Genomic DNA, 15,832 nt, shown 5'->3' with positions numbered 1-15,832 from the left:
GCTACCCTCAATTTCAGTTCCTATCTCATTCGCTAGGGACTGGACACTAACTTTAGTGCCACTAACAGCCCTCCCACACGTCTAGAATTTCTTTCGATTTCGTGAACCTTAATTTGACAATATTGTGCTACGGTAGTGACTGAAGGCATCAGGCATTGCTCTCTTGACAGCCAAACGCTTCTTATTCAGCATCTCTCTATTGTAGCCTTACGCTTTTTTTACAACTATTATGCAGTAATCTCTGTTCCTTTAGAAGTTTCTTTACAGTGACTGTATACCTTGGAGGTTCCCTCCCATTATCTACTGTTCCACTGGCTACGCATCTATCCAGTGCATGGTCAATTACTATTTCAAACTTGAGCCAGAGTTCCTCTACATGCTCCTGACCTGTGCTGAAAGTTTCAAGTTCCTCATTGAGATATTAAATTACTGATTTTTTTATTTAGTTTACTGACTATATGTATCTTTCAGCTTGTTGTAGTTGTCCTTTGTACTTTGGTAATCATTGTTGCCACAACCACGTCATGGTCACTGATATCAGTTTCGATGTGGACATCTTCAAAAAGGTCAGATCTATTTGTAGCAATTACATCCAATATTTTTTCATCATGAGTGGGGTTCCTAACTATATGTTCTAGGTAGTTTTCAGGGAAGGCATAGAGTAAAGTTTCGCAGGATGTCTTATCACTCCCACCACTAACAAAACGGTATTTTTCTCAATTAACTGTTAGATGATTAAAGTCTCCACTCATGATTAAAGTATGATTGGAGAATTTATGTACTTGTGAACTGAGGGTTTCTCTGAAATTTTCGGGTACATCAGGAGATGAGTCTGGTGGACGATAGAGGGTCCAATTATCATTTTATGGCCACCCCTGATACTGAATCTTACCCAAACAGTCTCACATGCAGCTTCAATTTCTACCTCGGTGGATTCGAGCTTTTTGTCTACTGCGACAAATACACCACCTCCATTTCCGTTTTTGCCTATCCTTTCGATATAAACTAAAATTTTCCCCAAAAATCTCTCTGCCATCAGTTTCAAGTTTCAACCACCTTTCTGTACCTAGTATTATGTGAACTTCACAGATTTTCCTGAGCTCTTCAAGCTCTGCTACGAATGCTCCAGCCGTTTACAATTAAGATTTTAATACTCTCATCTGCGAGAGGCATTTCTTTCGATCATACACTGATACTTCTAGGTTTCGTAAGCCATCGTTACCTGGATTGGATGGAGAGCCACCTAATCTAAAAAAAACCTTGTGTGCACCCCACACACAGTCAGCTATCTGAGTAGCAGCCTCTGATGTGTAGTGCACTCCTGACATGTTTAGGGGGATCCTACAGTTCTCAACACTATGGCGAAGTTCAGGAAGTTGCAGCCTAGGTTGTCACAGAACTTTCGAAGTCTCTGTTTCAGTTCTTCCACTCGATTCAGAACCAAAGGGCCACTCACGATCAGTTCTGGGGACAATGAGCTTGGCTGAAACTCCATGCGCAAGGCTAGTCTTCTCAACCTTCTCTGCCAGTCATTGGAAAGACTCAAGAATGACTTCGGAGCCCAGCAGACAGACATCATTTGTTCCAACGTGTGCCACAATCTGCAGTTGGTTTCACCCTGTTCCCTCAATGGCTCCTCTTCAATATGTTGAATGAGGCCTCCAGGCGTCCGCATCTCGTGGTCGTGCGGTAGCGTTCTCTCTTCCCGCGCCCGGGTTTCCGCGTTCGATTCCCGGCGGGGTCAGGGATTTTCTCTGCCTCGTGATGACTGGGTGTTGTGTGATGTTCTTAGGTTAGTTAGGTTTAAGTAGTTCTAAGTTCTAGGGGACTGATGACCATAGATGTTAAGTCCCATAGTGCTCAGAGCCATTTGAACCATTTGAGCCTCCAGGCATACACACGGAGTTCACCTGGTGTCCTTTCCTGTCCCTTGCTGCCAGTTCCCTGAGGCGTACCATCACTGACTGTATGTTTGAACTGTCGACTATGAATAGACCCCTTCCCTTTTGCTTTTGCCTCCTCCTGATACTGGACAAAACAGGTTTCCCCCAAACACGTGAAGTGAGTCCCACTGGCTCAATTTCAGTTTCGGTGAAAGACAGCACCACAAACTTGTTGTTTATGGGGATCGGTCCAACACCCCCATTTCTCCCTGGTCCCTGTCCACTCTCTATAGGACGCCTAGATCGGCCATTGAGACGCCACACGCTGTCAAGTGGACGGGTAATGTCAGATCCTGTACTTTCTGCAGAGGAGACAGGATCCACAGGAGAGGACAGTTCTTGAGGTACCTCTGGCACAGGTATCACAGGAACACAACTCTCGGGAGCTCTTCCAACACACTGATTCGCAGCAGCTGTCAATCGTTTGACAACAGTCAAGGCGATTTCCAGTTTCTTACGAACCTCAACCAACTCATCTTGTGTTGGAGAACAGCATTCACAGTGGGGCTGCAGTTTAGCTGCTGCAATGTATTACAAAGCAGTGAACAAAGGACTTTAAATTAAACCTGCTGGTTATCTTTTAACCTGTTGAGCTACAAAATTGCTAATTCCCTATAAGAATTGAAACAGATTTCTATTAAGGCAACACAAAAACCTGTAGCAGAAATTACTAGTTTCCTAAAACGTTTTGATGTTAATTATAGCTATTAGCAACACGAAACTGAGTTAATTTACAATAAATGCAGGTAATATAAAGGGCTACTCCCCTTTAATGGAAAACTAGATGTAACACAAACCTCTAGTTAAAAATATACAACAGTAACTAAATCACAAACCCCAAATTGCTCGTAGATTATGCAAAGGACAATGGTAGCTTCCGATAATTCTCAAAAATGCACCTTTATTTGCGATGATGTACAATGAAATTCAGGGGTGATGTGTACAGGGTGTTTATAAATGAATATCGGGGTTTTAACGCTTTATAATATTTATTGCATTAAACTTACAATTATAAATGATATGCCAAATAAAAGAGCAACTCAAACAGTTTTACCAAGAACCTTATAAATGTGCAATGTGAGCATCATTTGTCACACGGCACGCAGGGCACACACCAAGTCTGTAACCGAGTTCTTCCCAAACGTTGATAAGTGGGTCTTCAGTGATTGTAGCAAGAGCTGCTTCAATCCGATTTCTTAATTCAGGGAGGTCTCCTGGTAGCGGAGGCTTCATCCTTGATGAAGCCCCAAAGGAAAAAATCGAATGGCGTTAGGTCGGGAGAACGTGGAGGCCATGCAAAGCAAGCCCTGTCATTGGGCCCCTTGCGACCTATCCAGCGCTTGGGCTACAGCCTTGATGTGTGCCGTGTGACAAATGATGCTCACATTGAACATTTATTAGGTTCTTGGTAAAACTGTTTGTTGCTCTTTCATTTGACATATCATTTATAACTGTAAGTTTAATGTCATAAATATTATAAAGCGTTAACACCCCGATATTCATTTATAAACACCCTGTACTTTGGCTGTACTGTGAACCACAGGCGCCATGAATTAAACGTATCCAAAACATTCGTTCCACTAACTTGCGAAAATACAGTTTTGTAAGAGTCCGAAAATTCTGAAACTAACCTATTTCTCACGTAATTGGAAAATGAAATTAGTGAATGACTGTTTTGAGCGAGGATATGTCTATGTCCTTAAAAATTTTAAAAGAGCGCAATTTAGTTTAAGACTACAATTGAGGATAACAAAACTAGTTTATCGCAGCACTCGCGAATGTTCGAAATTTCACAATATATCACAATACAAACAGGTTTTGATACAATCAGTGAAAGATTACATAGAAGAAGCGACGCGAGCATTAAAATATGCGAATGTAGAACTCTAATCGACACACGATCTTGTACAAGCTGTCTCACGCAAGGGAAAATTGCTGTGTTGGCTTTTATAGGTGTAAACAGAAGTGCGTGTTGCATGGTTTTTCACTTAGCTGATTCTGTGCACACTTTTATATCGGGGCGCCGGAGAACAGTGCAGCCTAAGTTTATCTCAGTCAAAATCCCTAAAATGTCATACACTCAATATGTCAGAGTCCTCTAGTATTATTACAGTGATTTATAGATGCACTTAGAAAAGTAATGTGCAGAGGAAACAATCGAATTTGCAACAACTGAAATGAGTTCACTTATCTGTACTATAACAGAATTTCGCGAAAGTTTACTCTCCAATTAAGTTTTGTCATTATACACTGCTCTCTCGTAATATTAGCGGTCCCACAAGGGAATGCGAGTTTCATGACGCAGCGGCCACGCTGGGAGTGAGGTCCAGCGACAGCTGTGGCTGGGAGAAGGACTACCGTACGCTGGTGCCTGCGAGCATGGCTGCAGATGCTTGCTGCACTTCTGCACCCAACGTCTGGGAGCAGACTTCTCGGAAAAACCGCTTAAGTGACAAATTACAGAACCCTTAATGAATTATGGTGTAAGCTTACTTGTTTCCTGGAAAATCATACAAGGGGAGAATTTGACCATTCTGAACATGGTGTGTGTCTGTGTGTGTGTGGGGTGGGGGGGGGTGGGGGGGAGGGGGGGCAGTAAATTATGTGACACTATAGCAAACTTCTAAAGTGAAAAATTATGAAAACCTTAATAAATTGTGGTGACAGTGAACATGGTTATTATTGGAAAATAATTACTTGAAACCATTAGAGTGATGTATTATGACTTGGGAACTCTGTATAACCATGATCTGGTATCGGTTATAGTGTCATGGGTATTTAATCTCTGTAAAATCAGCATTCAGTGTCAGATAGATTTACATGGGGTAGCAGACGAGCCCACACCTGCTGAAGGGACCAATATGGAGGATGCTAGCTGTAGATCAGTATTTTTTTTATCATGTGGAGACTGGAAGTGGGGGAGATGCCACGAGGTTCGGCCAGGTGGTGCCCTATATCAGTCATGCAATTTCATTCTGTCTCATGCTGCCTGCAGGTGGCGTGCATGCCTCCTCACGCTCGAGTCACTTCGGGTGGCCGCAATGGGCCTCAGTCAAGATGCCCAGCTGTCCACTTGTGAGTGCAACAGTTGCTCGTGGTCCGGCAGCCCTGAAGACCGGCAGTTGTCCTGTTATTGTTTCCTAATAAAATCATCGTATCTGATCCATTCCTTCCTTCCTACCACATCTGGTGGTGCAGAGCGACTTCTGTAGAGTATCTAACATGTGACTTTTCAAGCTTTTCCGGAGGATATGTTGTGAACAGTCTTCACAGATGACGTGCAACTTCCACAATATTCCCTCGGAGCAACTGTCCGACATGTTCAGTGGTTGTACCTTGCTGGTGGCTAGGCACGACTCGCGGTATCCGCACATCGACGCTCTGTATACAGAACACTCTCGTGAAGAATGCGCAGGCGCGGAAATCACGCACGCGCAATGATTTGCATGTAGATGGCGTCATACTCAAACATCGTCTGCGGAAAGTCGCAGCACGGCCTTCCTGCGTATGCGCTGTACCCCATGTTTACTAACAGTGCGGCCAGATTTCACTCACTTAAAAAAAAATCTAGGTCAATGTCATGACTGATCTGTTATCGAAAAAAATCTTAATTTTCTCGTCGTGATTTAATAGCAGCCGATACAGGGTTCGAGGCTGTTGTCAGTTGAAATCCTACATCCCTGTTGATGAGCTTATCAGCTGTACTGATATGTATTGCTTCCTTAATGACGTGATCCCAGAAAGATGATGCCGGGTATAAAACTTCCGTCTTTTCATAAATCATGCGATGCCCTGTATTCAGAGAGTGTTCTGCAATTTCCGAGGTCGCAGGTTCGAATCCTGCCTCGGGCATGGATGTGTGTGCTGTCCTTAGGTTAGTTAGGTTTAAGTAGTTCTAAGTTCTAGGGGACTGATGACCTCAGATATTAAGTCCCATAGTGCTCAGAGCCATTTGAACCATTTTTGCAATTGCCGACTTTTCCAGTTAGCGTAGGCGTGTATGCCGCTGACGTTGATCGCAGCGTTCTTCTTCTGAGCGGCACGTATAACTTACATATGCCGTCCCACACTGACACACCACGTTTCTTCGGGCCAAGATCATTCTTAACCGAGTTCCTCTGTCTTGCAGATGGTCGAAAAACACACTTAGCGTCATATCTTACGAGTGTTCTTCCGGTTCTTGATGACTGGAAAAGTCGGCAACTGCAGATCACTGTCTGAATACAGGGCATCGCATGATTTACGAAAGGACTAAAGTTCTATACCCGGCGTTGTCTTTCTGGGATTGCATCATCAAGGAAGCAATACACATCCGCGCAGCTGATAATCTCATCAACAGGGATGTAGGATTTCAGCTGAGAACAGCCTGAAACCCTGTATCGGCTGCTATTAAATCACGACGAGAAAATTAAGAGTTTTTTCGATAACAGATCAGTCATGACATTGACCTAGATATTTTTTTAAGTGAGTGGCGTCTGGCCGCACTGTTAGTAAACATGGAGTTCAAATGGTTCAAATGGCTCTGAGCACTATGGGACTTAATATCTGAGGTCATCAGTCCCCTAGAACTTAGAACTACTTAAACCTAACTAACCTAAGGACATCACACACATCCATGCCCGAAGCAGGATTCGAACATGCGACCGTAGCAATCGCGCGGTTCCGGACTGCGCGCCTAGAACCGCTAGACCACCGCGGCCGGCAAACATGGGGTACAGCGCATACGCAGGAAGGCCGTTCTGCGACTATCCGCAGACGACGTTAGAGTATGACGCCATCTATATGCAAATCATTGCGCGTGCGTGATTTCCGCCATTGTGCATTCTTCATGTGCGTGTTCTATGTACAGACTATCGATGTGCGGATACCACCAGCCGCCAGCAAGGTACAACCACCTGAAGATGTCGGACAGTTGCTCCAAGGAAATATTGTGGAATTTGCACACCATCATCTGGCGGGAAACCCATGAAGACTATTTGTATATAATACGTTATACAGAGTTTTGTGTGTGTATGTGTGTGTGTGTGTGTATGAAGACGTTGCTATATGTTTAACTGTAGACGCTTATTTTAAAAATCAGTGGGCTAGCTTGCATTTTTAATTATTTTTGGAGTGGTAGCAGTGTAACACATGCCTCCTGTGTCATGTCTGACGTTATACACTACATGAAATTTAGACTTTCCGATTGGGGGAAGGGGGGTGATGGCCAATCCTTTCACTACAGTGTACAGAACACGAGTGACAACACTCACACAATTGGCCTAGAAAAGGGCGGGGGGGACTAATAGGACGCCTAGACAAGTGGGATGAATGTGGCAACCATGCAGGCTCTGTTCATTTCCCCAACCAATATGACAATACCCCTTTGATCTTCCCATCATGTTTTAGCCACAAAATTGGCCAAAAAGGGGGAGGGGGAGGGAGGAGAAAATTTACCAACAATGCAGGCTGTGCTCATTCTCTCTTTGATCCACTACTGATGAGGACCCATGTAAGGTATCTACAAAAGAGCTTTGACAGAGTCAGTATGTAACATAATGTATATGAAGGTACTAGGGTCCGTGTGCTGGGATGCCAGAGACTGACGAAATTTTGAGGTGCAATTATTGACTTGTTGCAGTAGGAATCGAAGCTCTTGCAGCAGATATATGCGTTGCTGTTCAAAAATTCTGAGGGACGTCTGGGCCGTTCGCTACACATGAACACTGCAGCAGAAGCCCCAATATCGTATTCAATTGCACAATAGTGATAGGGCAGATAGCCAAAAAGAGCAATGGCACATTAGAGAATATTTTGAAATATGATGCTATTGTTCCATCACCCCATTGCTGGCTGGACGATAGTTATAGTATGGTGATGTTTAAAATCACATAAGTTTGTCAGCTCATGGAAAAACTTGGACTCAAATTGACGTTCTTGTTCAGTTGTGATGTTGGTGGGACATCCAAATTAAGAGCTTCAAGTGTTTAGAGAATTCTGCACCACTGTTCCTGCAGAAATGTCTGTAATATTCACTGCTTCCATCCAGTGTGTAGACCTGTCGACAGCTGAAAAAATGTATTTAAATCCTTGTATGGGACTGAAAGGTTCCACCTTGTCGATATAGGTGCTTGCAAAACGCTATGTAGGCTCGTTGAAACAACCAATAGATTTTCGAACTAGGCACTCTATCTTAGATATTTGGCAAGCCAAGTAAATGTTTACCCATGATCTGCAGTTACGGTTGATGCCTAGATATATAAATATACCGGGTGAGCAAAAAGTCAGTATAAATTTGAAAACTTAATAATAATGTAGATAGGGAGGTAAAAATTGACACACATGCTTGGAATGACATTGGTTTTCATTAGAACCAAAAAAAGAAAAAAAAAGTATTGCCAGATGTGTGAAACATCTCTTGCCCGCGTCGTTTGGTGATGATCGTGTGCTCAGCCGCCACTTTCGTCATGCTTGGCCTCCCAGGTCTCCAGACCTCAGTCCGTGCGATTATTGGCTTTGGGGTTACCTGAAGTCGCAAGTGTATCGTGATCGACCGACATCTCTAGGGATGCTGAAACACAAAATCCGACGCCAATGCCTCACCATAACTCCGGACATGCTTTACAGTGCTGTTCACAATATTATTACTCGACTACAGCTATAGTTGAGAAATGATGGTGGACATATTGAGCATTTCCTGTAAAGAACGTCATATTTGCTTTGTCTTACTTTGTTATGCTAATTATTGCTATTCTGATCAGATGAAGCGCCATCTATCGGACATTTTTTGAAATTTTGTATTTTTTTGGTTCTAATAAAACCCCATGTCATTCCAAGCATGTGTGTCAATTTGTACCTCTCTATTTACATTATTTCATGATTTCTTCAGTTTTCAAATTTATACTGACTTTTTGACCACGCGGTATATCAGCCATTGGCATTGTGCAGTTAGCCCCAGAATGTGTGAGTCCATGGATAAAACCAAAAACCTGTTTCTGAAAAATCGGCGTAACATGAGGGTGAAACTGCTTTTTGGAAATATCACACCACACTAGGGAAAAATCACTTGTAAATTTCTCTAGCTGTAGACCAGCTGGGTCGCTGATAAATTCTTGTAATTGCACATCAGTGTCTTGTACCATCACCAGCTGCTTGTAATCAGAGTGCAAAGAAACCGCATTAATTCGGGAAAACTAGTCAGCCACAACATTATTGTTCCCCACTACATAGTGGATGTCAATGGTAAATTGACTAATGAATTCCGATTGGTAGAACTGTGACGATTCACATGGAGTTCTGAAAGCAAAAGAAACAGCTTAATGATCAGTGAAAATTGTGATGGAGCCTGCCTCCAACTGCAGACTGGAATGCCTAATGGCTTCATACACAGTTAATAGTTCGTTGTCACAGGTACTCCATTTATATTTTGCAAATCAGAAAAACAAGCCAAGCAGTCTCCACATACCCTATTATTTTTGGTGAAGTGCCACCCCAATTGCTGCCTGGCTAACATCTACCATCATGGTGAAAGGCCAAATGGGCACAGCATGCTAAAAAGACGGAATCCCTTAAACTGGATCTGACCTTGTAAAATGCCTGTAAGGTTAAGTGTGGAGTATTGTTCTGAATTCTGTCCCTAAAACGTGACAGTGAGGGGCACCTGTGAGGCCACTGTGTGAAGAAGATGACATGTGTAGAAGTTTTCCAAGTGCAGAAAATAGCGCAGCTGCTGGAAGGTATCTGGAGTAAGTACAGACTGAATCATGTCAACTTTACACTGTAAAAGAGTGATGCCGAAAGGTGTAGCCAAATAGTCGAACAATTCTACTTCTCTCTACCTGGAAACACATTTTTGCTAGTTAATCTACAACCCATTCTTTGGCAGTCTATTAAAATTAATTTGCAGATACCTGTCATGTTCTGACAGCGATTTTGAGAAAACTAACATGTTATCTAAATATGCAAAACAGTAGGACAGACTGCTGAGTGATTCGTTGATGAAATGTTGCCACCTCTGGGCAGCATTCTTGAGACCAAATGGCATCCTGATGTTCTCAAGTGATGTGAATGGTGTGATTGTGACCGGTTTTTGGTATGTCTGCAGTTGCCACCAGAATCTGGTGGTAGGTCTTCTTGAAATCAGTCACGTTGAATATCTGTGAACTTTCCATAGCTCCTGTAAAGTCCAGTATGTGGAAACAGGTTAATTTTCTGGAGATGTATGCACATTCATAGCATGATAGTCTTCGCAACACAGCCAGGAACCATCCTTCATCTTTACCAAGTGTAACGGCGAAGCCCATGAGCTGTCAGAGGACCGCAATAGTGCCACAGCACCTAATAATTCCTCATTTCTTTCTTTGCCAAAGTATATCATGTCTTCTGCAGCTCGTCGGTTTGTTCTCACATTTTTCTTTACTGAAGTTTGTTTTAACATCTCTATGAGATGATAACTTGTCAAGTGATTTGCTGTGAGTGCACACTATTGTATGAAGTTCTTGTCTCGATGAATCTTTGGTGATGACAGCCAAGATCATAGAATCCAAGTCAGTCTCTGCATCTGAAGCAAAGGTACAGTTCAATGTGTGAGGGCTGTTGGAAGAGCCTATATATCCATAAACAATCTCACCGCCCACGGAGAATTGAACTTTCTGGATGGATACATCAGTATTAAAATGGTGCAGGAAATCGGCACCGAAAAAGTGCTCTGGACTTTGGCAGTCAGGAAAGTGCACAGCAAATGTTTCTTGAAACCCAAGCTCACCACTTCGATGCATTTGCCAAAAGTGGGAGATTTTGAGTTACTAACTGCAGTGAGCCAGGAGGTAACTGGAGATCCTTTTTCTAGTCTTTCTGGCAGAACACTGGCACATGATTCAGAATCAATTAAATTTGTTCGCGAAAAACAAGTGCCGGTCGTTGTGGCCGAGCGGTTCTAGTCGCTTCAGTCCGGAACCGCGCTGCTGCTACGGTTGCAGGTTCGAATCCTGCCTAGGGCATGGATGTGTGTGATGTCCTTAGGTTAGTTAGGTAGAAGTAGTTCTAAGTCTAGGGGACTGATGACCTCAGATATTAAGTCCCATAGTGCTTAGAGCCATGTGAACCATTTGAAACACAAGTGCCTTCTTCAAGACTGTTAATAGCAGACTGTCGATTTGGCACTTCTGAGAAGTTCAAATTACCAATACTGAGATGGAATCCATCTTCTTTAGTCGGATTGGCAGCAGTTGACTTCGGATCTTACGAAACAGTAGACCCACTGTGTACTTGGACATTGCTAGTTAGGCACTTCATTTCAGAGTAACTGCTTGTGTGTATTTCCAGTTGCTGTTGTCGTTTGAGTAGTTGCAAGGAGTTGTATATTTTCTTACCTCTTGTATGAATCGGAAATGATACCAACACCATTTGCATAATTGGTCACTGACATCGTGGCATGGGTTGTGCTGGCTGCCGTGTGGTGGGCTTTCGTGAATTGGTACTACTTCCGTAGTTTGCTTCATTTGGTGTTGGAGAGCAGCCAAATAATATTGGAGCGAGCAGAATCATTCAAATAGTGAGAGCTGTTGCCTCTAGTGGCATCTGAAGCAACTAAGTGTGTGACGCCATACCAGTTTGTGGGCCCTAACAAGAATTGTCATGAACCAAAATTGTATACGTTTGGTCAGCTACCGGTAACTCAGGATTCAAATCACCAGTATTATTTGAAATTACATCGCTTTTAATAGTGAAAGGAAATTGATTGAACCACACTTATTTTAATGTTTCCTCGGAAACTGCAGGTTCAGTCACTATTATTCTTAGGTGAAATTAGATGGAGATTTATCACCAGTAGTCTTACTTTTAAAAAATTGTTGAATGTGCAGGACTCTTGATTTGTAAACGCGGCACAGAACGTGGTCTTTAAGGTGTGTGTACTTGCATGCAGAGGGCATGTTACGAACAATGTCTGACAGTAACATAAAAGTCTGGGTGTCTAAAGCACTGGCAGTAACGACGACTTGTAGATTGTCATCAGATGCAGTATAGTCTGCAGACGAAAGTTCCAGTAGTTTGAACCACAGTTTCAGATGCTGTGGAATGTACAGCGGAACGACGATTTTACATCGTGGTGCGGAAGATGCGATAAGCTTATTGGTCAATTGTCTGCGGGCTATATGTCACGCAAATTATCCAGCAACTGTCCGTCATTTGGGAGCACTGGAGGGGCAGGGTTTACAGACACTTCCTTCGAATTACACGATAATTGTTTTGACGAGACAGCGTCTTTTGTAACCTGGGCAACACTCTCACACTTAATATGTTTCTTGTGATCCACGGATTTCTTCAATGTCACCACTTGTGCGAGACATCAATCCATAATAAGTAAAGTAAGTAAGTACTCGCTCATATTGAAGTCACGTACATCATTAAAATTCAGCGAAAGACACGTGAAACACCGTATCAGAATACTCTAAAAAACAGGTCAAAACAGGGACCGGCACGCCTTCCCGCCCGGAAAGCAGTACGTTTGACCGGACAGCTAACCGGGCGGGCAATCCGTATCTTACTCGCACGATATTTCGATCGCGTAACTCGCAAACTTCATCAGGAGCTCCCTGAGCAATCTGTGTTGTGCTTGCACGATAAGGCCTCAGGGAGCACCCAATGAAGTTTGAGAGTTACGCGTTCGAAATATTGTGCAAATACGACGCGGATTACCTGCAGAAAACCCAATTTTCCAAGGTGACAATGAAGATCTTGCTGCTACCACTCTGCAGTATTGTAGGACCTCAAAAAGTCAGTGACAGGGTGCTGGCTGAAGTAAATGCGGTATGCTACTTGACCAAAGACCTCCGATTTTTGCTGGCCGGAGATTGGAGGGGATATAAACACATCAAAAACAGTTTTGCATCACCCCACTTCCCAGAAATCCTGAAGACAGACGTTGACCGTGGATATTGTATCACTGACACAGTCCCTTTGACTGGTCAGAGATGTCACAGAGATGTCACTAAACCCGCCCAAAGATGTAAATTACCATGCATGAGCAGCGCCTCTTATACGGAGAGGGTCCGACAGCCGATAGTCATTCCATCAGGTAGGAGGTACACGGCTCGTGTTGTCTGTAGTTCAACCACGCCTAGACGGTGAATACCGCGGTTCTATCGCGTCCGCATTGTTACTTTGTACCAGGAAAGGTTCTCAACAAAGGAAGTGTCCAGGCGTCTCGGAGTGAACCAAGGCGATGTTGTTCGGACATGGATGAGATACAGAGAGACAGGAACTGTCGATGACGCCTCGCTGAGACCGCCCAAGGGCTACTACTGCAGTGGATGACCGCTACCTACGGATTATGGCTCGGAGGAACCTGCAGCACGGCACCGATGGACCCAACAACATGCCGAATGGACCGCTCAGGATTGGCATCACGTTCTCTTCATGATTGTCGCATATGCCTTCAACCAGAGAATCGTCGGAGACGTGTTTGGAGGCAAACCGGTCAGGCTGAATGCCTTAGACACATTGTACAGCGAGTGCAGGAAGATGGAGGTTCCCTGCCGTTTTGGGGTGGCATTATGTGGGGCTGACGTATGCCACTGGTGGTCATGGAAAGCGCCGTAACGGCTGTACGACACGTGACTGTACGATACGTGATTGCCGTCCTCCGACCGACATGCACTATCGGTCAGAGGACGACATTCACGTAGCGTACAGCCGTTATGGTGCCTTCCATATCGGCAGCATATTGGCGAGGCATTCGTCTTCATGGACGACAGTTCGCGCCCCCATCGTACACATCTTGTAATGACTTCCTTCAAGATAACGACATCGCTCGGCTAGAGTGGCCAGCATGTTCTCCAGACATGAACCCTATTGAACATGCCTGAGATAGACTGAAAAGGGCTGTTTATGGACGACGTGACCCACCAACCACTCTGAGGGACTATGCAGAATCGCCGTTGAGGAGTGGGATAATCTGGACCAACAGTGCCTTGATGAACTTGTAGATAGTATGTCACGACGAGTACAGGCATGCATCAGTGCAAGAGGACGTGCTACTGGGTATTAGAGGAACCGGTGCGTTCTGCAATCTGGACCACCACCTCTGAAGGTGTACAACATGCAATGTGTGGTTTTCATGAGCAATAAAAGGGGCGGAAATGATGTTTATGTTGGTGTCTATTCCAATTTTCTGTACAGGTTCCGGAACTCTCGGAACTGAGGTGATGCAAAACGTTCTTTGATATGTGTATAATTTACTTACCGCACCATACAGTACTAAGCTGCTCCCAATTTTCGGTTGGTACAAAAAAATGGTTCAAATGGCTCTGAGCACGATGGGACTTAACTTCTGAGGTCATCAGTCCCCTAGCACTTAGAACTACTTAAACCTAACTAACCTAAAGATATCACACACATCCATGCCCGAGGCAGGATTCGAACCTGCGACCGTAGCGGTCGCGCAGTTCCAGATTGTAGCGCCTAGAATCGCTCGGCCACCTCTGCCGACTCGGTTGGTACGATCTCAAGAGAAACTGCGGAACAAGATGGTGTCCTGGGTGCCAAGCTGTGACAGCTCTTCAGAAAAACTTAGCGTCTGTACAGAAGATGATGCAGAGTAGATCAATAGAGACAAATGGACCACTAAAACAGCGATAGATATTATGACCCTTGTAACAGAAATTGTTTACAAACTTGTTTGCCTTTTAGAGATATTGACTGATGTATTTGTGAAACTGGACTGTGCTGATAAATCGATGAAAGGACGAGTGCTACCCTTGATACAGCATCGAGTTTGGTATCTGAGCTGATGCAATTTATTTAACAGTTACCGATTTGTGAAGAGAAAGAACTGAAACACAGCTCAAGTAAAATATGTTTGTGATTATATCTTCATCCAAAACAATTTGCTGTTAAAGACTAAGAAAGATGAAGAGAATGGCTGGAGAGATAGCAGAATGCGAGCCACATTTTGTCTGTGCCAGAAGCTGTTTGAGCTAGAGTGCTTCAAACGTTCAGAGTATGTCATAGAATAACAAGTAAAATGGAGAACAGAATGCACAAATTCCAAATCATTTTATGTGACTTTTATTGCCTCTCGAGAGGCGCCTTAAAAGGAAGCTCCAATGTGCACCTGAATACGGTGTCAAATACTAATAGGGACTGATGTAGTGGAGCTAGTTAACGAAATAGCTGCTTTCCTGTTCCGGGTGAAAAATGCTGATTAGAGCACTAGTAGGGCTTCCCGTTTGGGTATTCTGAATTTTATTCTCTCTCTCTCTCTCTCGTTTTTTTTTATTATTTTTCTTCAAGGTTTGGGTTAGGAGATGCTTAGCCAAACATCGAAATAGCTTTGAGGACAGTTATGACACTGCCTCTGGCTGCAGAATCTTGTGAAATGAGCTTCAGCAATTTAAAGACGATAAAAAATTACATAAGGTCGAGTATAAGTGAAAGTAGACTCTAATTTAGCCTCCTTGTCGATAGAATATTATACTGACACTGCAATATCATAATCAGTGAGTTGCTTCACTCAGAGCAGGGAAATGCAAAGTAAAATTATAATAAAATCATAATTCCTGGGAAGGCTTATTTTCTCAACGCTTAATATAGATCTCTCCTTTATTTCTAGTTACCGTGATGATTTATGCACTATTAATAATTTATAAGAGGCAAACAAAATATGTCCCTTGAGGTAAAGTTTTTGCTATACTTTCAGTTTTTGTAAAGTTTATACAATTTCTAATTTATTTATTACTAGGATACATTTAACCTGTTGTGCGCAATATTTCTCATCAATATAGATCATTAAAGTATTTTTTCAATGATGGTTCATTTTTATTAAAGCTACTTACAAAGATATAAAATTTTCTACTTGGAACAAAAATGCAGAAAGTTGGTTCTACGGGGTGAGGAATCGACGCGCAGCT

The sequence above is a fragment of the Schistocerca nitens genome, chromosome 2, assembly GCF_023898315.1.
Source record: "Schistocerca nitens isolate TAMUIC-IGC-003100 chromosome 2, iqSchNite1.1, whole genome shotgun sequence".
Lineage (NCBI taxonomy): Eukaryota > Metazoa > Arthropoda > Insecta > Orthoptera > Acrididae > Schistocerca > Schistocerca nitens.
Note: the sequence above shows the minus strand (reverse complement) of the source record.